The 23,127-nt window shown below is 41.0% G+C and overlaps 1 protein-coding gene across 2 annotated transcripts in view; it reads right to left on the minus strand.

Moving 5' to 3' along the window:
- The window catches only part of AP1G1 (adaptor related protein complex 1 subunit gamma 1), an 81,858-nt gene extending 74,997 nt beyond the window's left edge, over positions 1-6,861 (minus strand). Inside the window, exon 1 of one of the 2 annotated variants that reach the window (XM_040253175.1) lies at positions 6,474-6,861. The gene's annotated coding sequence lies outside the window, so the exon portion shown is untranslated. The remainder of the gene's footprint in view (positions 1-6,473) is intronic. The other variant, XM_040253176.1, reaches the window with a different exon arrangement.
- Between the last annotated feature and the right edge of the window lie 16,266 nt (positions 6,862-23,127).

The following is a 23,127-nucleotide window of genomic DNA, read 5'->3' on the forward strand; positions in this document are numbered from 1 at the left end:
CCTAAAGATGTGACATTATGGAGAACCTACTGCTAGTAGAGATGGAAATTATGACAACCTACTAAAAGTAATCTGGCAACAGTAACGTTGAAAATATAATTCCTTTAACTCAGAAATCCCACCCAAGAGATTCTACTCTGTAGAAATAAAAGTATCAGCAAATACAGGGACATGTAAAAGGATGTCTAGTGCACTATTGTTTGTAGTGCAAAAATCTAGAAACAGCCTAAATATATACAAGAAAATGACTGAAAAAATTATGTAGAGTACATCCACACTGTGAGACATAATAGCATTTCCTTTTTTTAATTGGAAGATAATTACAATGCCATGTTGGTTTCTGCTGTAAAACAACATAAATCAACCGTAAGTATACATTTATCTCCTCCCTCTTGAGCCTCCCTTCCACCCTTCCATCCCACCCCTCTATAAAACAAGGTAGAATTATACTTACTGACCATGATGTGTTGAGAAAAGTTTCAGTTACAGAGTAACATAGAAAGTATGATCTCCCCTTTGCAAAAGCAAAGCACCCCATGTATGTACATTGATGTATATACAGTACTGAACCAAGCATGGAGAGATACTGAAGTATACTCAAAACCCGGTAAAATGGTTGGGGAGTAATAACAAAGCTGTTGGGGAAATGCACAGTTTTTTTTTTTTAGAAGCGTGTCTTCAGTTTTTTTAAAATTCATTACAGTGGACATCTATTATTTTGCAAATAAAAACGCCTCAGCACTGTTAAAGTAGAGTCTTCAAAAACAGTGGGAAAGTCAATAACAAATCACTAAACTATCAACATATTCCCATTTTGAGGAAAAAGATTGAAGTTCTCAGCTTACTATTAGTCCCCTGAGCATAATGAATTACATAACAGGTATTCAAAAGAAAGAAAAAAGATGGCAGGCAGAGCAAATTTCTTTGCTGTCACTTGAAACCTTGGCATAACAAAGGGTCTGAGTAAATTACAAGTAGAAAAGGAAAATATCCATTTTGGAACTAAATATCTAAATAATATTTCCAAAGACACACAGATAAGGTTTTGTATATGTTCTAAATCTGAAAATAAATTTCAATAACATCAACTCTATCAGTCACAAGTAAATGACCTGCAGTAAACTCCTATGAGCTTCCCATGTGGCTCAGTGGATAAAGAATCTGCCTGCTACAGAGGAGACACAAGAAACTTGAGTCTGACCCCTGGGTCGGGAAGATCCCCTGGAGAAGGGCATGGCAACCCACTCCAGTATGCTTGCCTGGAGAATCCCAAGGACAGAGGAGCCTGGCAGGCTGCAGTGCACGGGGTCACAGAGCCGGACTCGGCTGAAAGGACTCTGCATGCACACATGTGCTATGTACTAGGGATGCCATAAATTAGATGGTTCTTGTCCTTTGTAAACAATTCCACAAACATTAAAAAAAAACAAAACAACTACAATCCTTTGCCTGGGGTAGAGTGGAAGAAAGAATAGATTCACTAGTTGGAAAGGAGAAAGAAAAGCATTCCAGGTATAAGCAGAACAGGTACAATGAATGAAAGAACACTTAAGTATTCAAGGAATAACAAAAGTTCAGTGTGCGTAAATAAAACAACACAACCAAATGATAGTAGAGTCAAATTATAACAACTTCCTCATTCTACTTTCTTAAATAATGAACGCCATTTATTAAACTTTCACCATGTAAAGCTTCTAAAGAAAATACAGTGCCCATGCCTTCACTGATAGAAATACACATTTTTAAAAGTCACATACATTGACTGAATACTAACAAACAGAAAGGAGTCCCAGGTGGCTCACTGGTAAAGAACCCACCTGCCAACAAACACAAAACAGACGCAAGTTCAATCCCTTCGTCAGGAAGATTCCCTGGAGTAGGAAATGGCAGCTCACTCCAGTATTCTTGCCTGGAAAATTAACTCCATGGACAGAGGAGCCTGACAGCTTTCAGTCCATGGTGTGGCAAAGAGTCACAACTGAGTGACTATCAGAAAAAGAGGCTCTTCCTTCTTCTTTTGTTTCTTGTTTGTTTTTTTTTTTTTTTTTTGGCCACACCATGACGCATCCAGGATCTTGGTTCCCCAACAAGGGACCGAACCCAAGCCTCTGGCAGTGCAATCAAAGAGTCTTAACCACTGGTCCACTAGGGAAATCCCAAGGCTCTTTCTTCTTACAATAGTTTTCCTTCAATATTCAGACCCCAAAACCCCTAACAATAACTACAAAGATTCAATTAACTCTACACAGTGTACCTATTTCTTCATTAGTTTCTCCATCCATCTCAAACCAGTATTTTCACCATATTTTAAAAGTATCATGTTTTCAAAAATTTCAAAAAGTGGGAAGGGAATCTCTTGTGTAGACTTTAGAAGGGAATTTAAAAAATTAACTTCCCTTCTTCTCTTCAGCTTAAAACTGAACAATTTCCCAAGAGTGAGGTTTAGCAAGCAAAAAACTAAACAGATGTAAAAACACTAGTGGAACTTCTTTTGAGTTGTACAACTGTGTGATCATTTACAAAAGTTAAATCTTGTGATCAAACAGTGTACACTGTCTATACTGTGACAGTCTTAATTTTAATCCAAACACTGACAAGGAGACTACAAATGTTTTACATCTCCAAAGATTAATAAGTACATGTCCTTCTCATATTTGTTCTTTCTAAGAATCTATAACATTACTCTCAAAGCCAGACAAGCTGCACAGCCTAGGATGCTCAGCCCAACACAATCAGCTACACATGCAAACTAGAGTGAGCAAAGCAATGGGTTATCAGGTTACACTGTGACTGTTGCACTGTAACAACAAAGAAACGGGGTGAAAACTACTTGCCTTTAAGATGTCTTTAATTATTAATAAAGTACAAAGGTCACATATGTTTTCTTCATCTTTTAAAAAAAAATCCTTTTTCTTTCTAAGCCTGTTTTTCACTGGCAACATTTATAACTCATTAATTTTCTTCTCCAATAGTTTGAGTAGTTCAAAACAAAACCCCACCAAAAAAGGCTAAACTTCAAAGTACCTAGTAAAACCGCATTTCTCATTTTAATCATATTATCCTAACCTTTGCCCTTTTTGCACAAAAGTGTTAAGTTAATACTGACTCAACAAGTTTGGCAAGTGTGGGGTTTTTTTTTTCTTCCACTTCTGGACCCTTCAAACTCTGACAAGGGATTGTTCTAGTGACCAGAATTCACAGCAAATTAAGTATTTTCAATGCCTCCTTCAGTGAAGAAAAATCTTATATGTACTTTAAATGTAGAAATGATGCCTTTACTGAAACAAAATTTTCTATACAAAAAGGCAAATGAAAGAATCCTAATACTTTTTGCCAAAAATCATTTTCAAAACCTGTAAGCCAACAAATACAAGCGCTTACATAAATCTATATGTTCTCTTAATTTTAAAACTGCTTACTACTTTAATGGGCTTCCCTGGTGGCTCAGGTGGTAAAGAATTCGCCTGCAATGCAGGAGACTTGGGTTTGGTCCCTGGGTCGGGAAGATCCCCTGGAGAAGGGAATGGTTACCCACTCCAGTATTCTTGCCTGGAGAATTCCACAGACAGAGGAGCCTGGCGGGCTAGTTGATGGGGTCGCAAACAGTCGGACACTACTGAGCAACAAACACATAGCTACTATAACATCATCCTGCATGAAAGAAAATGAACAAGTAACAAAAAGATGAAAGTGAAAATCAAGAACTGAAAACAATTCATAAAGGAAGACTGAAAGACAAGCACCTAAAACAGATAAAACAAGTTGTTGCAGGTTGAAGAAAGGTAATAGTTTTAGACTTTCTGAAGCTAAATACAAATTAAAGTTTTGATATCAATTACATCCTGCTGTATATACAAAATTTTTAAATCCTCATCAAATGCGAATAAGGAGATTAAGCATTCTGATAATCTGTTTTGGTATGTGTTTTCCCAATTCCATTTTTTTAATTAAAAATAATCTTTTGGAAAATACTCGTTCAACTTTTTCAATTTGCATAGAATTATTACAAATCACATAAAAACATAAGTTTTTGTTTTTGCACACAACTAATCTCAAGACTCAAGACCACTTTTAAAAATAAAGAGTATGATGAAATATCACCAAAACATTGCTGACAATTTTCGTACTTTTATTTTCACTCTAAAATTCATCTTCAAATCTAGAACTGCTGTCAGTGAAACAAATCAAAGAACAAGCAACTGCTCCAAAAGAAATTAAGGTTTCCTAAACAATGTTTATTTCAAGTATGGAACCCCAACAATCCCTTAGATCAAGTAGACATTCAAGTATGATCAATCAAAGGTGCACTAAAATAAACAACACTTATCATTTGCAAGGCAAAAAGATGCTTTCTCCAACTGAATGCAAACTACCCAAGAATGAATGACATTTAAAGAGCAGTACTTAATACCCTGAAATGAACTAAGTTAACACCCATCTGATAGCTCTCCCAATATTTAATACTGGGAGTATTTGATAGTGTAACTCAGAAATGAACATTTCAGTAGCAACTACAAGGGGATACTCAGTATATGAGTGCTGCTGTGCCTAGTCGCTCAGTCGTGTCCAACTCTTTGCAACCCACCAGGCTCCCCTGCCCATGGGGGTTCTCCAAGGCAAGAATACTGGAGTGGGTTGCCATTTCCTCCTCCAGGGAATCTTCCCAACCCAGGGATCGAACCCAGGTCTCCCACATAGCGGGCAGATTCTTGACCATCTGAGCACCAGGGAAGCCCACGTATATGAGTGAGGATTCCATTTATCTTGTTAGACAGCCCTTTAAACCAAAAAGAGACTCCATGGCTTTAAAGTAAATATACAAACAGTAAATAAAACATTTTTGGAAAGTCTCCTGAAAACAAATACCAAGAACACTATTTACAATGAAACATGCACTCTTCTACTAAGACATCATATGACTAGTACAGGAATTTATCTACCTGATAATAACCTGATAAGAATAATGCACTTATACAGGAATTAGAGTTTCAAGTATTGAAAGATTTGGTCAAGTTCAAGTTATAAATTTAAGTTTCAGCAGTCACTAGGGTACCATCTCAAATAATTTACATCTTTTGCAGATGTTAAAACCCAGGCTGAGGTGAAACAGAGGTGACTCAATCACACTCATCTAACTTGAATTATAGGAAATAATCAGTGAATTACAGTGAAATGCTTTTTATTCAAGTATACTATACTGCAAACATACCTCAAGAACAGAATGAAAGTGGTGAAATTAGGGGTCTGGAGAGTCTATATTTTTAAAGCAAAGGTTAAAGTGTATACAGTATGATAAGCATTATGGGGAACAGTAAAAGAGAATATCTAAAATTCAACTATCCCCAGAAAAATACCATACACGAAGTCAATCCAAGTATTTTTTCGGAGTTAATCAACGAAGAACACTACTGTACAAACCACTTGAAAGTTAAAATCACTAAGAAATCTTCACTCCTCTCTTCTGTTCACTAATCCCTACAGTATCTAAAAAAGGTTCCTTTCCCTTCTACCAATGTCAGACTAAGATTCTTTTTCAGAGGCAGATTGCCCTGGGGAGGGATACACAGCATTAAGAAAAATATGTTAAGTGTCCAAAAGTACCCAGAAGCTACGTGTTCAGCCCAAGAAGGGATGAGAAAATACCAATGAGAAAATATTTGACAGCCTCTCCCTACCACCTTCCCCCCAAATACCCTTTACTCAGCTTTATAAACATGTACTGTTGAAGCACACTCTTGAGCGAGTGGTTCGACGAATCTCCTACACCAAACCCTAACTGAGAAACACAACCAACCGTCCCGACTCTGTCAAGCCGCCAAGAAAATCGGGAGAATTATTAATAACTGATGCCTGCAGGATTAGGACTTTGAGAGAAGGGTAACCAATGTATTCTCAGGTGAGTTTAAGAAAAAGATGGGGGGAACCCCAGAAAATTGGGAAAGAAGTTGGTCGGAAGGTTAGAGAGAGGCGAGGCCGACGTCCAGTTCAAAGAGAACGGCAATGCGGATGCAGACAACGATTAACTAACTGAGTATTTGGAAATATAGAGGAGAGTTTCACGAAAGACCTGACTAGGATGCAAGATACAAGAACACTGATACGTGGCACACAGAAGACACGCGGAGGTGGGACCCGCCCCGCTAACCCCAGGCTCTCTCAATGAGTCCTCAAAGGAGGAGTGCAGCCTGAGAACGTCAATGGGTCCAAGGAGGCCCGTACCGGCCGGGCAACGCCATAACACAGACGCAGCCGCGTGCGGAGCCTCCGGGTCTGAGGCCTCGGGGTTGGCCCTCAAGAAGTAAGAACAACCCCTGTGCTCCCGGCCCCTCCTGGCCCAGTCTCTGTCCTCTCTTCTCACCCTCCACGATCTGGGACCGGACCCCTGGGATAGACAGGAAACTTCCGGCCGAGAGCTCCCGGCAGGCGCAGAGTAAAACAAGAAGTATTCTCTTCGCGCCGCGACTGACACTCACCGGCCCGAAACCTCGAATGAAACCAGCAGCTCCGGGGGCGGTGGCAGCAGTGGCAGCAGGAACCGAACATCCAAAATGGCGGCTCCCTCGGCCTCACCACCGCTACTGCAGGCGGAGGGATCTTAGGTGGGAAGGAGTTTTTAACTAACTTTGCACACTATCACAGAAACTTAAGGCCCTATCTCTCTCTGCTTGTCGGTCCCGCGTTCCCAGACAGCAACTTCTCGTGCTTCCCCTCTCCTATTATCCAAGAACTCGGACCCCACCGAGGACTATTTGCCAAGGAGGAGGTGACTGCTCCTGGAAGAGCGACGCAAAGCGTAGCAAGAATCGGGGCTGTCACTGATGACGCGAGACGCCGCTGCCGAGTCACCGCTGCGAAGAGTCTGAGCGAGAAAGATCCGGTGGACCCCAGAGCCCACGAACATTGGTTCCGCCTGCGGTGGGGTGGGAGCTGGGCTACCAGGAAGTGGCGGGGCCACCTGAAAAGGGTGGGGCTAGCAAGGTAGCGGAGGAAATGGGGAGGAGAGGTAGGTAGAGGCGGAGAATACTGAGCCTGGCCGAGCTGGTCCTGATCCGCCAGAACCCCAAATTCTTACCTATCACTTTTGAGACCTTAGCTTTCTCTGTAGGTTAACTTTAGGATCATGCTCCAAGTAGTCTTGGATTCTGAAGTTTTATGTCATCTTTGCAACACATTTTATAAAAATAAGAGAGGATGTCACAGAAGAATAGATTTCAAGCACACTATCACCTGTCAACCTTTGGCATTGAACAAGACATTTAGATTCTCTGGGTCTCAGTTTCCTCATTGTAAAAAGAAAATTTGTGTTCAGTTCAGTCGCTCAGTCGTGTCCGACTCTGTGACCCCATGAATCACAGCACCCCAGGCCTGCCTGTCCATCACCAATTCCCGGAGTTCACTCAGACTCACGTCCATCGAGTCAGTGATGCCATCCAGCCATCTCATCTTCTGTCGTCCCCTTCTCCTCCTGCCCCCAATCCCTCCCAGCATCAGAGTCTTTTGCAATGAGTCAACTTTTCGCATGAGGTGGCCAAAGTACTGGATTTTCAGCTTTAACATCATTCCTTCCAAAGAACACCCAGGGCTGATCTTTAGAATAGACTGGTTGGATCTCCTTGCAGTCCAAGGGACTCTCAAGAATCTTTTCCAACACCACAATTCAAAAGCATCAGTTCTTCGGTGCTCAGCCTTCTTCACGGTCCAACTCTCACATCCATACATGACCACTGGAAAAACAATAGCCTTGACTAGACGGACCTTTGTTGGCAAAGTAATGTCTCTGCTTTTGAATATGCTATCTAGGTTGGTCATAACTTTCCTTCCAAGGAGTAAGTGTCTTTTAATTTCATGGCTGCAATCACCATCTGCAGTGATTTTGGAGCCCCCCAAAATAAAGTCTGACACTGTTTGCACTGTTTCCCCATCTATTTCCCATGAAGTGATGGGACCGGATGCCATGATCTTAGTTTTCTAAATGTTGAGCTTTAAGCCAACTTTTTCACTCTCCTCTTTCACTTTCATCAAGAGCTTTTTAGTTCCTTTTCACTTTCTCCCATAAGGGTAGTGTCATCTGCATATCTGAGGTGATTGATATTTCTCCCGGCAATCTTGATTCCAGCTTGTGCTTCTTCCACCCCAGCGTTTCTCATGCTGTACTCTGCATATAAGCTAAATAAGCAGGGTGACAATATACAGCCTTGATGTACTCCTTTTCCTATTTGGAACCAGTCTGTTGTTCCATGTCCAGTTCTAACTGTTGCTTCCTGACCTGCATATAGGTTTCTCAAGAGGCAGGTCAAGTGGTCTGGTATTCCCATCTCTTTCAGAATTTTCCACAGTTTATTGTGATCCACACAGTAGCGGCTGCACTTTGCTGGAGCAGCCGTGAAGAGATACCCCACATCCAAGGTGAGAAAAACCCAAGTAAGACAGTAGGTGTTTCGAGAGGGCATCAGAGGGCAGACACACTGAAACCATAATCACAGAAAACTAGTCAATCTAATCACATGGACCATAGCCTTGTCTAACTCAATGAAACTAAGCCATGCCTGTGGGGCAATCCAAGACGGGCGGGTCATGGTGGAGAGGTCTGACAGAATGTGGTCCACTGGAGAAGGGAATGGCAAACCACTTCAGTATTCTTGCCTTGAGAACCCCATGAACAGTATGAAAGGGCAAAATGATAGGATACTGAAAGAGGAACTCCCCAGGTCAGTAGGTGCCCAATATACTACTGGAGATCAGTGGAGAAATAACTCCAGAAAGAATAAAGGGGTGGAGCCAAAGCAAAAACAATACCCACTTGTAGATGTGACTGGTGATAGAAGCAAGGTCCAATGCTGTAAAGAGCAATATTGCATAGGAACCTGGAATGTTAGGTCCACGAATCAAGGCAAATTGGAGGTGGTCAAACAGGAGATGGCAAGATTGAATGTCTACATTCTAGGAATCAGCAAACTAAAATGGACTGGAATGGGTGAATTTAACTCAGATGACTATTATTTCTACTACTGTGGGCAGGAATCCCTTAGAAGAAATGGAGTAGCCATCATGGTCAACAAAAGAGTCCGAAATGCAGTACTTGGATGCAATCTCAAAAACGACAGAATGATCTCTGTTTGTTTCCAAGGCAAACCATTCGATATCACAGTAATCCAAGTCTATGCCCCAATCAGTAACTCTGAAGAAGCTGAAGTTGAAGGGTTCTATGAAGACCTACAAGACCTTTTAGAACTAACACCCCCAAAAGATGTCTTTTTCATTATAGGGGACTGGAATGCAAAAGTAGGAAGTCAAGAAACACCTGGAGTAACAGGCAAACTTGGCCTTGGAATACAGAATGAAGCAGGGCAAAGGCTAATAGTGTTTTGCCAAGAGAACACACTGGTCATAGCAAACACCCTCTTCCAATAACACAAGAGAAGACTCTACACATGGACATCACCAGATGGTCAACACTGAAATCAGATTGATTATATCCTTTGCAGCCAAAGATGGAGAAGCTCTATACAGTCAGCAAAAACAAGACCGGGAGCTGACTGTGGCTCAGATCATGAACTCCTTATTGCCAAATTCAGACTTAAATTGAAGAAAGTAGGGAAAACCAATACCATTCATGTATGACCTAAATCAAATCCCTTATGATTATACAGTGGAAGTGAGAAATAGATTTACGGGACTAGATCTGATAGATAGAGTGCCTGATGTCCTATGGACGGAGGTTCATGACATTGTACAGGAGACAGGGATCAAGACCATCCCCATGGAAAAGATTTATACTAGTGGTAGCTAAAACCATTCCAGAATGGGCTTTCCAACTGTAACTCCATGTACCAATGACCTAAGCTGAAGACAGCCCAACCATACAGGTCTTGGCTTATTTAATCACCAACATCTGACACGAATATTTTCCATGTGAACCTAAAAAGAGCCAAGATATTGCCCTTTCAAAGAAAAGGTGATCTACTATTCCTTCATATGAAATGGCAATAAGTCGTCCCGAAAGTGAATAAAGCAGAGCACCTAGCTAGATGACAAAGAGAACAGAACTAACCACAAATCTTGAGTTTAGGACCTGTCACAGGCAGGAGGTCCTACTTTTTGTTCTTAGTCATTTTCATGCAGGAAATTTCAAAACAGTTAACAAAAATTGAATTGAGTAGCCCCGCCTGTGCAGTTTCATTCTTGAGCTACAGGGGCATGCCAAGTAGCTGTAAAGAAAGGAGGCCAAGGGCCCAATAATAGTAATTATCACTTTTTATTATTAAATATTGATATCCCATCTTCATATATAATCTAATTTGACCCTTGAGACAACCTCCTGAGTCAGACTAGACAAGCGTAAGGAACTTAGTTTTACCAACAAGGAGACTGAGGCTCAGAGAAGTTGAAACTTGCTAAACGACCCTCCCTCTCCCCTCCCCCACTGGGGTTCCTCTCTTTGGTACACACCCACTCACCCTCCCCCACACTCAGAGTGCTATAAACAGAGAGCAAATAATTTGGGGAGCAGAATGCTTATGGAATTCAGTTGCCTCATATCCCCTTCATACACAGTGCAGCTCTTGATCACAGGGGAGGTAAAGTGTAAAACTCAGCAGCTCAGTCCTGTCCAACTCTTTGGGACCCCATGGACTGTAGTCCACCAGGCTCCCCTGTCCATGGAATTTTCCAGGCAAGAATACTGGAGTGGATAGCCATTTCCTACTCTAGCGGATCTTCTCCACGCAGGGAGTCTCCTACATTGCAGGCAGATTCTTTTACCACTGGGCCACAGGGGAGGAAGCAAAGTGTAAAACTAGAAACCATAATCATGCCATAACATAGATTTCACTGTTTCACTGCATGAACACATGCTAAAGTACAATATGCAGCGCCCATGAAAATAAGGAGTTTGTAGGTTGCAAAACAGTTACCCAAAACAGTTTGCAAGTCACAAAAATTTGCTTAGAAATTGAATTTAAGTGTTTCCCATTGTAAACCACAAAAGGAAAGTTAAACTAGCTTCTTAAGAAACAGGAAGGAGCTTCTATTCTACCATGCCAAGTGGTAGAACATTAAAGAGAAAATGACAGACATTATAAAAGTAAACCCCCTTCATGTACATTTTTTTACTTATATTGATCTTTATAATTACCAAACTCCTCCCCTAATGCAACTGAAAATTAAAAGCAATTAAACCTAATAATAGCATGATTATTTTCCTGAGATCTTTGGTCTCCGTGGCTAGCTATTAAAGATTGGGAAGACTTATTCCCCACCTATTCAAACATAATCTCAAATTTCAGATAAATAAATTACAGCAAATCAATAAAGTGGAATATCATGCTACTGATAAAACTGGAGCTCCAACTCTATCTTTATGAGCATGGTATGGCAGGTTTTCAAAAACATTACAAAATGGTATTATCAAATGAGCTTGTAAAAAGTATGAAGTGAAAAAAGTGAAACTGTTAGTCACTCAGTCCTGTCCGACTCTTTTCCACCCCATAGACTGTAGCCCACCAGGCTCCTCTGTCTAGGCAAGACTGCTGGAGTGAGTTGCCATTTCCTTCTCCAGGGGATCTTTCTGACCCAGGGATTGAACCCGGGACTCCCACATTGCAGACAGATTCTTTACTGTCTGAGTCACCAGGGAAGCCAAAAAGTGTGTATATGCAAAGAAGTTGAAGGATAAAACTAAAATGTAAAAATGATTATCTTTGGATGGTGGGATTATAGAGGACTTTTATTATCTTTATTATATTTTTTTTCAAAAAGCATATTGTGTTTTTATTTGGAAAAAAAGACCTCTTTTTTCCCCCTCACATTTTTAGGGGAAAAAGTCTTATAAGATAATGCAGTTTTTATGGATCCAAATACTAAAGGAGATTTTTGTGTTTAAAACAGCCATAGCCAGAAAGGAGTCAATAAACTTCTAGGAATAGATAACAGTTGGGTGGGAGATCTTTTTTTTTTAACGATTAAAAAGACTTTTTTAATTAATTTATTTATTTTTGGCGGCACTAGGTCTTCATTGCTGCACTCAGGTTTTTTCTAGTTGTGGTTAGTCAGGGCTATACTGTAGTTGCAGTGTGCGGGCTTGTCGTTGCGCTGGCTTCTCTTGTTGCTGAGCACGGACTCTAGGGCTCCACACAGCATGTGGGATATTCCTGGATCAGGGATGGAACTCATGTACCCTGCATTGGCGGAAGGCTTCTTTACCACTAAGCCACCAGGGAAGCCCCTGTGTGTTGTCTTACAATTTACAAAAATATTTTCATATATATAGATTCATTTGCTCCTCACCCACCATGAGCTGGTAAATCCTGCAAACACAATGACATAGTAGTTAAAAGTGTTGTTTTCAGGCTTCTCTAGTGGCTCACTGGTAAAGAATCCGCCCACCAGTGCAGGAGATACAGATCTGATCCCTGAGCTGGGAAGATCCCACATGTCATGGAGCAACAAAGCTCCTGTGCCACAACTGAGCTTTTGCTCTAGAGCCTGGAAGCTTCAATTACTGAAGCCTGCACCCTGGAGCCTGTGCTTTGCAGCAAGAAGAGCCACCACAATGAGAAGCCTGAGCATGACATCCTGAAAGTAGCCCCCACATGCCGCAACTAGAGAAAAGCCTGCACAACAATGAAGACTCAGCACAGCCAATAAAAATTAATTTAAAGTATTATTTTTTAAAGTATTAAAAAAAAAAGGTTGTTTTCTGGTGATAGACTGCCTGGATTTAAATTTGCTCTTCCTCTGTTTATCGTGTGGCCTGCAACAAGTTATCTAACATCTCTGAGCATTTCTGAACCTCAGTGTATCCATCTGTAAGATGGAATTAATAGTAGCACCAACATCTTGGGATTTAATTGGCGGTCCAGTGGTTAAGACTTCAGACTTCCACGGCAGGGGGTGTGAGTTCCATCCCTGGTAGGGGAACTAAGATCCTGTGTGCCAAGGGGCTCCACACACACCCCCCGAATAATAACATCAGCATCTTAAGGCTGGTGTGATCATCAAATGAGCAGATACATTTAAAGTACTTAGAAACAGCAACTGGCACAAATTGCCAGTAGATATAAGGGCACAATAGATATTAGCTGCCTTTAGGATAAATATTATCATCCCTATTTTAGATATAAGGAAACAGAAACTCATGAAAGTTAAATGATTTGTCACACCTTCATGCAGCAGAGATCAGATTCAAATCTAGATCTTCCAACCTTGGATGTATCTTTCAGTCCATACAGTAACCATTCAATTAATGTACTTCCTGAGTCTTTCCACTACAACACACTGACCTGGGTGCATAGAATCTGTAATAGACATTGCAAAAGAGACAGTCCCTACCCTGCAGATAATTACAATCTCATTGAGGGAATCAGGTGGTTGTTTTTTAATCCAGAAAAATATCAGTGATATTACTACTCAGTAGATAAGTCCTAGTTCCAAAAGAAGCAGAAATATGAGAGGTCACTAGGTGCTTGAGCAGTGAAAAGATAGCTTCTGGAAGACATGGCATGTCTGATAGAATCCATGGGACTAGAAAGGGACCCATTCTCTTGGGCTTAGATGCAGCAGATTTGTAAGTATCAGCAGGATTTGATTCAGTATCAGCAGCTGAAACCACATGACCTTGCAGCACATGGGGAAAGCCCTCTTTACAGAAACGTGGTCAGTCTTTCATAAGGAACTCTTTCTGCTCCTGCACAGCCTAGAAAGGAGAGTTGAAGAGGGGAGGCAATCCCAGAGAAGATACACTGACATGAGTCAAAGAAGCAGCTCTACTGGCCTGTTTTGCTATCGTCTGAGTCACCCGAATCTATAAATAAGCCTCAAAGTGGAGTAAAATTAGTCCCTCTGATGTTTATGTAATGTTTGCACAAAAAGTATTTCTTTACAATTCTTTTAAGGGTGGTCCCTAATCACAGTTTCTACTGTCCTGAGAAAAGGTGTTAGGAGTCAATCCTACAGTTATGACAGAAACCAGAAATGATGTAAAAATTAATATTCCAACAGCCAACTCTAACCTCCTAACATGATAATGAAAGTGGCTAAGACAATAAATGGAGAAGGCATTGGCACCCCACTCCAGTACTCTTGCCTGGAAAATCCCATGGATGGAGGAGCCTGGTAGGCTGCAGTCCGTGATGGGGTTGCTAAGAGTCAGACACGACTGAGCGACTTCACTTTCACTTTTCACTTTCATGCATTGGAGAAGGAAATGGCAATCCACTCCAGTGTTCTTGCCTGGGGAATCCCAGGGACGGGAGAGCCTGGTGGGCTGCCTTCTATGGGGTCACACAGGGTCGGACATGACTGAAGCGACTGAGCAGCAGCAGCAGCAAGACAATTAACCCTAAGAGTTCTCATCACAAGAAAAACAATTTAATTTTATACCTATATGAGATGATCAATGTTCACTAAACTTATTAAGATAATCACTTCATAACATATATAAGTCAAATCATTATGCTGTATGCCTTATTCTTATAGAGTATTGTATAATTATGCATCAGTAAAACTGGAAGAAAAAAAAACTGAGACCACCAGAGATGGACGTACCATCCAGAAACAGAGCAGACCTTCTGACTCATTTTTTTCCTACTCAAGTTATTTTATTTCCTTAATATGGGCACCATCATTTGCCTGGAAGAATTCACAATAAAATGGTTTGGTTTTCCTTTAAGTGTAAGCACCATCTTTGTTCCTCTAAAATCAATCAGTCCTATGAGATGCTTTAAAATTAGTCTGAGCAGTCCACAAAGTGTTGGGATATCTATAGTAACTGGGGCAGCCAGTTCCTGGTACCCAGTTCAGGAAACACCAAAGTCCTCTGCCAAGCCACTCACACACACCAGAGGATGATCCAGGACTTGAAGAAGTGCCAGGATGAGGTGCCTTAGCCCAAGGAGAAGCAGAGAACCATAAAGTTCAAGAGATGGAAGGGATCGTAAACGAGAAAACTTCAGACCTACACACAGGTGGCCGTATTAAAATCTGTGCCCAGGAGCTCTGATTCCCAGTCAGTCAGTTCAGGACTAAGGAATATTCTGATTTAGGAGAAGTTGGAGGGTTGAGTCTGCACTTGTTCATTTCTAAAAGTAATTAAAAGTCAAAATAATACAGCTCCCCAGAAAGAAACCCCAGCCTCAAAGATCACAGTAAGCTGTAATCACTTTTGAGACTGCAGCATATAACATGGCTGGAAAACTGGACAATTCCCCCATCATGCGAATGGTAGTTGTGGTTACATTTGTTTGGCTATGTTCTTTAAGTGCTCTCTAAACAGGCACAATTTTTCAAAACATGTGCCAGGATAATCTAGTGGTAGTATTTTTCTTTTTGGTAGTAGTGTTAAAGCATTTTGTGTGTGTTCAATATTTCTTTGAGATTCACATCCACTTTGAAAGCTGTTAGCTTCTAGAAAGGAATGCACTGTACTTCTGGTAAACCACTAATAAACTTCTCTCACTAATGGAGGAAAAGTTTTGTTTTGTTTTTAATTAATTAATGGATTGTTTGTTTGGCTGTCCTGGGTGCTCATTGCTGCCAAGGCTTTTCTCTAGTTGCCGGGCGAGTGGGAGCTACTCTCTAGATGTGGTGCTCAGGCTTTTCACTGTGGGGGCCTCTCTGGTGTGCAGGCTTCAGTAATTGTGACATGCGGGCTCAGCACTTGAGGCTCCCAGGCTCTGGAGCACAGGCTCAATAGTTATGGCGTCCAGGCTTAGCTGTTCCATGGCATGTGGGATCTTCATGGATCATGGATTGAACCATGTCTCCTGCATTGGCAGGTGGATTCTTTACCCCTGAGCCACCAAGGAAGCCCAGAATAGTCTTATTAATTGAAATACCTTCATGCATATTAAGCAATTTCAACTTCTACCAGCATTCCCTCTATTTCACAAGAACCAGTGAAGGAAGCAAATCATTTTTTTTTTTATGGGAGTCATTCTGCAAGAAAAAACATGACTGGGAAGCAATTAGTTTTGAGTTCCAAGTGCATATTTTGTTCATAGTAAGCCTCCAATAAATAGTTCCTAAAATTACTTAAGTTACACAGTCAAGCCTCCTTATTTGAGGTGAAGGGTGTATGTTTGTTTGTTTTGTTTTATGCCTTGGGGAAATTAGTCTTAGAAGCAATGATGGGTTTTACATCTTCTATCTCCTATGGCCTCACACAAGAATTGGAAAATCTGTTATCTTTGAGTGTGAAGATGCTACTTGTGAAAGATGATTCAGTTTAAGAAAATTAGAATTTCTTTCTCCAACAAATAAGTGACAAGGAAAAAAAAAAAGAAAACATGAGAAGGAAGTATTAGAGATGAAAAGATTTAAAAGACGAACCAAAACCAGGAATTCTCTGGTGATCCACTGGTTAGGGCTCCACGCTTCCCCTGCAGGGTACATGGGTTTGATCCCCTGGTTGGGAAACTAAGATCCTGCATGCCTGCTGGTGTGGCCAAAAAAAGAAAAAAAGAGAGAGACATATAAACCTAATACAATGTGTGGGTCTCTTTGGATCTTGATTTCAACAAAATAAGTGTAAAAATGCATTTTTGAGATAGTGAGTATTATGATAATAAGGAATTATTTTCCATTATATTGGGTATCATAATAACATTGCTTCATATTATGAAAGTAAAAGGTATATGTTATAAACTGAAGTATTTACATGTAAAATTACAAGTATAATGTTTGAGATTTAAATTAAATTCCTTTTGTCTCCAAAAAGAGTCTTAGGAAGAGGTAAGTAGATGATATAAGTTCAGTTCAATTCAGTCGCTCAGTCGTGTCCGACTCTTCGTGACCCCATGAATCGCAGCACGCCAAGTCTCCCTGTCCATCACCATCTCCCGGAGTTCACTCAGACTCACGCCCATCGAGTCAGTGATGCCATCCAGCCATCTCATCCTGGATCGTCACCTTCTCCTCCTGCCCCCGATCTCTCCCAGCATCAGAGTGTTTTCCAATGAGTCAACTCTTCGCATGAGGTATCCAAAGTACTGGAGCTTCAGCTTTAGCATCATTCCTTCCAAAGAAATCCCAGGGCTGATTTTCAGAATGGACTGGCCGGATCTCCTTGCAGTCCAAGGGACCCTCAAGAGTCTTCTCCAACACCACAGTTCAAAAGCATCAATTCTTCGGTGCTCAGCCTTCTTCACAGTCTAACTCTCACATCCATACATGACTACTGGAAAAACCATAGCCTTGACTAGACGGACCTTAGTCGGCAAAGTAATGTCTCTGCTTTTGAATATACTATCTAGGTTGGTCATAACTTTTCTTCCAAGGAGTAAGTGTCTTTTAATTTCATGGCTGCAGTCACCATCTGCAGTGATTTTGGAGCCCCCCAAAATAAAGTCTGACACTGTTTCCACTGTTTCCCCATCTATTTCCCATAAGTGATGGGACCAGATGCCATGATCTTCGTTTTCTGAATGTTGAGCTTGAAGCCAACTTTTTCACTCTCCTCTTTCACTTTCATCAAGAGCTTTTTAGCTCCTCTTCACTTTCTGCCATAAGGGTGGTGTCATCTGCATATCTGAGGTGATTGATATTTCTACCGGCAATCTTGATTCCAGCTTGTGTTTCTTCCAGTCCAGCGTTTCTCATGATGTACCCTGCATATAAGTTAAATAAGCAGGGTGACAATATACAGCCTTGATGTACTCCTTTTCCTATTTGGAACCAGTCTGTCGTTCCATGTCCATTTCTAACTGTTGCTTCCTGACCTGCATACAGATTTCTCAAGAGGCAGGTCAGGTGGTCTGGTATTCCCATCTCTTTCAGAATTTTCCACAATTTATTGTGACCCACACAGTCAAAGGTTTTGGCATAGTCAATAAAGCAGAAATCGATGTTTTTCTGGAACTCTCTTGCTTTTTCCATGATCCAGCAGATGTTGGCAATTTGATCTCTGGTTCCTCTGCCTTTTCTAAAACCAGCTTGAACATCAGGAAGTTCACAGTTCACGTATTGCTGAAGTTTGGCTTGGAGAATTTTGAGCATTACTTTACTAGCATGTGAGATGAGTGCAATTGTGCGGTAGTTTGAGCATTCTTTGGCATTGCCTTTCTTTGGAATTGGAATGAAAACTGACCTTTTCCAGTCCTGTGGCCACTGCTGAATTTTCCAAACTTGCTGATATATTGAGTGCAGCACTTTCACAGCATCATCTTTCAGGATTTGAAACAGCTCAACTGGAATTCCATCACCTCCGCTAGCTTTGTTCGTAGTGATGCTTTCTAAGGCCCACTTGACTTCACATTCCAAGATGTCTGGCTCTAGATGAGTGATCACATCATCATGATTATCTGGGTCGTGAAGATCTTTTTTGTACAGTTCTTCCATGTATTCTTGCCACCTCTTCTTAATATCTTCTGCTTCTGTTAGGTCCAGACCATTTCTGTCCTTTATCAAGCCCATCTTTGCATGAAATGTTCCCTTGGTATCTCTAATTTTCTTGAAGAGATCTCTGGTCTTTCCCATTCTGTTGTTTTCCTCTATTTCTTTGCATTGATTGCTGAAGAAGGCTTTCTTATCTCTTCTTGCTATTCTTTGGAACTCTCTATTCAGATGCTTATATCTTTCCTTTTCTCCTTTGCTTTTTGCTTCTCTTCTTTTCACAGCTATTTGTAAGGCCTCCCCAGACAGCCATTTTGCTTCTTGCATTTATTTTCCATGGGGATGGTCTTGATCCCTGTCTCCTGTACAATGTCACGAACCTCATTCCATAGTTCATCAGGCACTCTATCTATCAGATCTAGACCCTTAAATCTATTACTCACTTCCACTGTATAATCATAAGGGATTTAATTTAGGTCATACCTGAATGGTCTAGCGGTTTTCCCTACTTTCTTCAATTTAAGTCTGAATTTGGCAATAAGGAGGTCATGATCTGAGCCACAGTCAGCTCCCGGTCTTGTTTTTGTTGACTGTATAGAGCTTCTCCATCTTTGGCTGCAAAGGATATAATCAGTCTGATTTCAGTGTTGACCATCTGGTGATGACCATGTGTAGAGTCTTCTCTTGTGTTGTTGGAAGAGGGTGTTTGCTATGACCAGTGCAATAGAATATTGATAAACATTGAAACTGAGGGATGGGTACATGAAAGCTCATTTTATTATTTGCTTTAGTTTTGTACATTTACATTTTCTATAATAAAGCTTTCTTCATTTTATTTGTAAAGCAGAGGACTTGAATTCCAAGAGTAGAAGCTGAGCAATACACAAAGTGGTTCAGGCAAATAAATTCACAAGGAAAACCAGAGTTAAATTATGACTGAAATATAAAATCTTTTAAAAGAAAACTTCATGGGGCAGAAAAGCTTCGCAAGATGAAAAGAACAAAACAATTTCTCTGTTTCCTTCATACCAAAGCAACAAAGAGTAAAAAAATTAATGTATATGGTTCTTTAAGTTATTTTTTACTTCTCCAGAATTATGTACACAAATAAATGCGATTTTTATACTATTTTCAACATAAAAGAAAATTGCTTTCATTCTAGAAAAACTGAACAGATCTAATCTAGATCATTATACATTAACACTTCAAATAGACCAGCTCTTAAAAATGTTCTTTGCAGTCTCTACTGTGGTATAGTCAAGAGGTAGATAAAAGACTATAGCCCTATTTTCTCATGAACTCATCATAAAAATGCATCAAATATCAGCAATATCAGCAAATATCAGCCATATGATTGCAAATATGCCCCCCTGGCCTTAAAAAAACCATAACAGTGGACTTCCCTGGCAGTTTAGCAGTTAAGATTCTAAGCTTACCCTGCAGGACGTGCAGGTTCAATCCCTGGCCCAGGAACTAAGATTCCCACGTGCCTCATGGTGGGGTCAAAAATAAAAACATAACTTCAGACAGACCATTTTACTATTCAGGAGCCCATTTAGAAATATATTCTAGCACAATTTGTAGTCCCATTCCAGATTCAGTTTCCCTAACCATATGGACCTTTCAGGAGGAAGGGATGAGAAATAGGGTCTGGAGATGACACAGGTGAGGGCCCTGGTGCTAATCTGGCGATGCCCCAAGTAGATCACCAGTTCTGTGACAGTTCCACCACTTCTGTCAAGAGTACCTCTCTTGACATCATCAGAAAGTCCAATATTGACTAGGTCTGCTGGGGCTTCAGCCTGAGGCAAGAATCACATTGGCATCTCAATTCATGACACGTTTATTTATCGCCTATCACTTCTATATGCCAAGTATCCTTAGAAGCCCTGAAGGGGTTGTAGGGGGAGAAACAGCAAGCCAAGGAGACATGATTCTTGCCCTCATGAAACTTAGAGTCTAGGGCAAGTCAATAACAGTTAGAGCAAACTTCAGACTTCCTGGCCTACATACTTCTTTCTGTTTCAATGACTATGTTTTGAGTACCTGTGAGGTCAGACATTGTGGTGCACCAGTATTTAAGAACTATATATCAATATGCATAGATATGTCATTGGAAGAACTGATGCTGAAGTTGAAGCTCCAGTACTTTGGCCACCTGATGCTAAGAGTTGACTTATTGGAAAAGACCCTGATGCTGGGAAAGATTGAGGGCAAGAGAAGTGGGCAACATAGGATGAGATGGTTAGATGGCATCACTTACTCAATGGACATGAGTTTGAGCAAACTCAAGGAGACAGTGAAGGACAGGGAAGCCTGGTGTGCTAAAGTTCATGGGGTCATAAATAGTTGGACACAACTTAGCGACTAAACAACAACAATGTCTACAAGAAAGTTTCTCATATTTTAGCCATGGTAAACTCTGGGCTTATTCATTCATTTGACAAAAATCTGTTGACCACATAATATAAACCAGGCACAGAGCTGGGGATGCCACAGTGAACAAAACAGAGAAAAGTCCCCATTCTCGTGGAGCTGATGTTGCAGGGTGAGAGACAGACGAGATCACTAAATGAAGGATACAGTGTGTTAGATCTCAGAGATGAGAGCAATAGAGAAAAAATATAAAGTGGTGAAGAGGGAAGAGAAAGTAGCTTTGGAGGGCTTCCCAGAGAAGAGAACATTCAAGTACAGACTAGAAGGAAGTGAAGGAGGGCCCAGGCAGAGAGCTGGAAAACACAGAGTCCCCAAGTACAAAGGTCCTGAGGAGGGAGCAGGTGTGTGTTTGAAGAAGCACAGGGAGGCCAGTGTAGCTGAGGCAGAGTAAACAAGCAGAGAGCTGAGGGAACGAGGCCAGAGAAGAGAGGTGGGCGGCCTCCTGGGTCATAGGAAAGCTGGTGCCTATTATCCTAAGTGACATTAAAGGCACTGGAGGTTTTTAAAAAGCAGAGGAGATACACAACCTGATCTAGGTACTAGCCAGATCTCCAAACATTGGTTCATGGGGAAAAAGGGGTAGAAGCAGAAAACACTGAACATCAGTTCATGGGGAAAAAGGGGTAGAAGCAGAAAACCCAGTGAAAGGGGTATTGCAATCATCCAGGCCAGAGATGATTCCATGTTAGCTCAGGGTACTGTCAGGTTGAGAGAAAGGGAAGAGTCAAGAAAGGTATGTCCCTAGCATAGCATCACCATTAACTGTAGAATGAGTAGGTTCTTGGAAGAGCACTTTGGGACACGTTAGTTTGAGATGCCTCTGAAATATCCAAGGAGATATCAGGAAGGCAGGCAAATACATCAGCTTGCCATTCTTATCAGCCTAGAGACCTTAGCTAGTGATATGCATGTTGAAGTCCTCACCACAAAGGGGGGGTAAAAGCCACAATGGACTTCCCTCGAGGTCAAATGGCTAAGACATCACACTCCCAACGCAGGGGACCTAGGTTCGACCACTGGTCAGGGAATGAGTTACCACACACCACATGTGCAACTGAGACCCAGCACAGCCAAATAGATAAATAATTTTTAAAAATAAAAAAAACCCACAGTGTTGGATGAGTTCACCTAGAGAATAGGGAGAAAGATACTGAGCTGTTAGGCACAAACCTGGTCATTTCATGTGGCTTTTTCTTCTTCTTAGTCCCTTTCTGTATTGTCTGATTTTTTTTACATGTCATTTTTCAACAAACCACATAATTCTTCGGAAGAGGAAAAAAAAGAGTAAAAGAGCCCTTTTCAGGAAACCATCGGAAGCAAAACATCAGAAAAGACAAGTGTGCCCTTTAACCACGGTCCAACATGGTCCATGCTGTCAGTTTGAAGGCATTAAGGAGAAATTTCTCCTGCCCTTAAAAAATTCATGACCACCTTTTAGAAGCTTAATCCATTCTCTGTGATAATGATGTGAGGATGAAAAGCAAAACTTGATTATGTTTGCTCTGTGCCAGGCCCTGCATATAAATTCCTTATACATATTAGCTCATTTAATCATCTCAACATGCTTTTGAGATCTGTTAATAACTCTTAAAATGTTATTACCCTCCTTCTTGCAGTCCAGACAACTGAGTCTTTGTGAGGGTAAGTCACTTGCCTGAAATCTCACAGTCAATAAATGCTGTATCTAAATAAGGGTCCTTTTACTACTGAACTCAAACGCTGAACCAAGGCTCAGTGATGGTACCTTGTGCCTTTGGATCTTGTAGATTTTATTCCAAGAGCTCTTTATTTAAATGCAAAATAGGACTTCTCTGGTGGTCCAGTGGCTGAGAACCTGCCTGCCAGCTCATGGGATATGGTTCAATCCCTAGTCTGGGAAGATTTCACATGCCATGGGGCAACAGGACCTGTGATCCGCAACTACTGAACCCACGTGCCCCAAATACAGAAGCTGGCACACCCTAGAGCCTGTGCTCCCCAACAATAGAAGCCACCACAATGAAATGCCCATGCAGCACAACTAGAGAAAGCCTGTGAGCAGCAACCAAAATCCAGTACAACCAAAAATAAATAAATATTTTTTAAAATATATAAAAATAGTAGATTTTTTTTAATGTAAAATAATACTCAGATACAGATCTCAGATAAAGAGATTTTAAGAACTAAATATGCTTCTGGGCATAACACTTTAGATACCTTCATCTTTGTTTTCTCCTCTATTGCTAACAACTTATTAAATAGAAGGGTCATCTGACCATAGAAGTCCATCTCTGCTAGAAAAAGTATGTGGGTGGAGAAAAGGTGCAGAGGTCACCCTTTTACAATCCTGCCAGAACAACTCTGGAAGCCACATTCTTAAGTTAA

This window comes from Oryx dammah, unplaced genomic scaffold (genome assembly GCF_014754425.2).
Source record: "Oryx dammah isolate SB20612 unplaced genomic scaffold, SCBI_Odam_1.1 HiC_scaffold_13, whole genome shotgun sequence".
NCBI classification, from domain to species: domain Eukaryota; kingdom Metazoa; phylum Chordata; class Mammalia; order Artiodactyla; family Bovidae; genus Oryx; species Oryx dammah.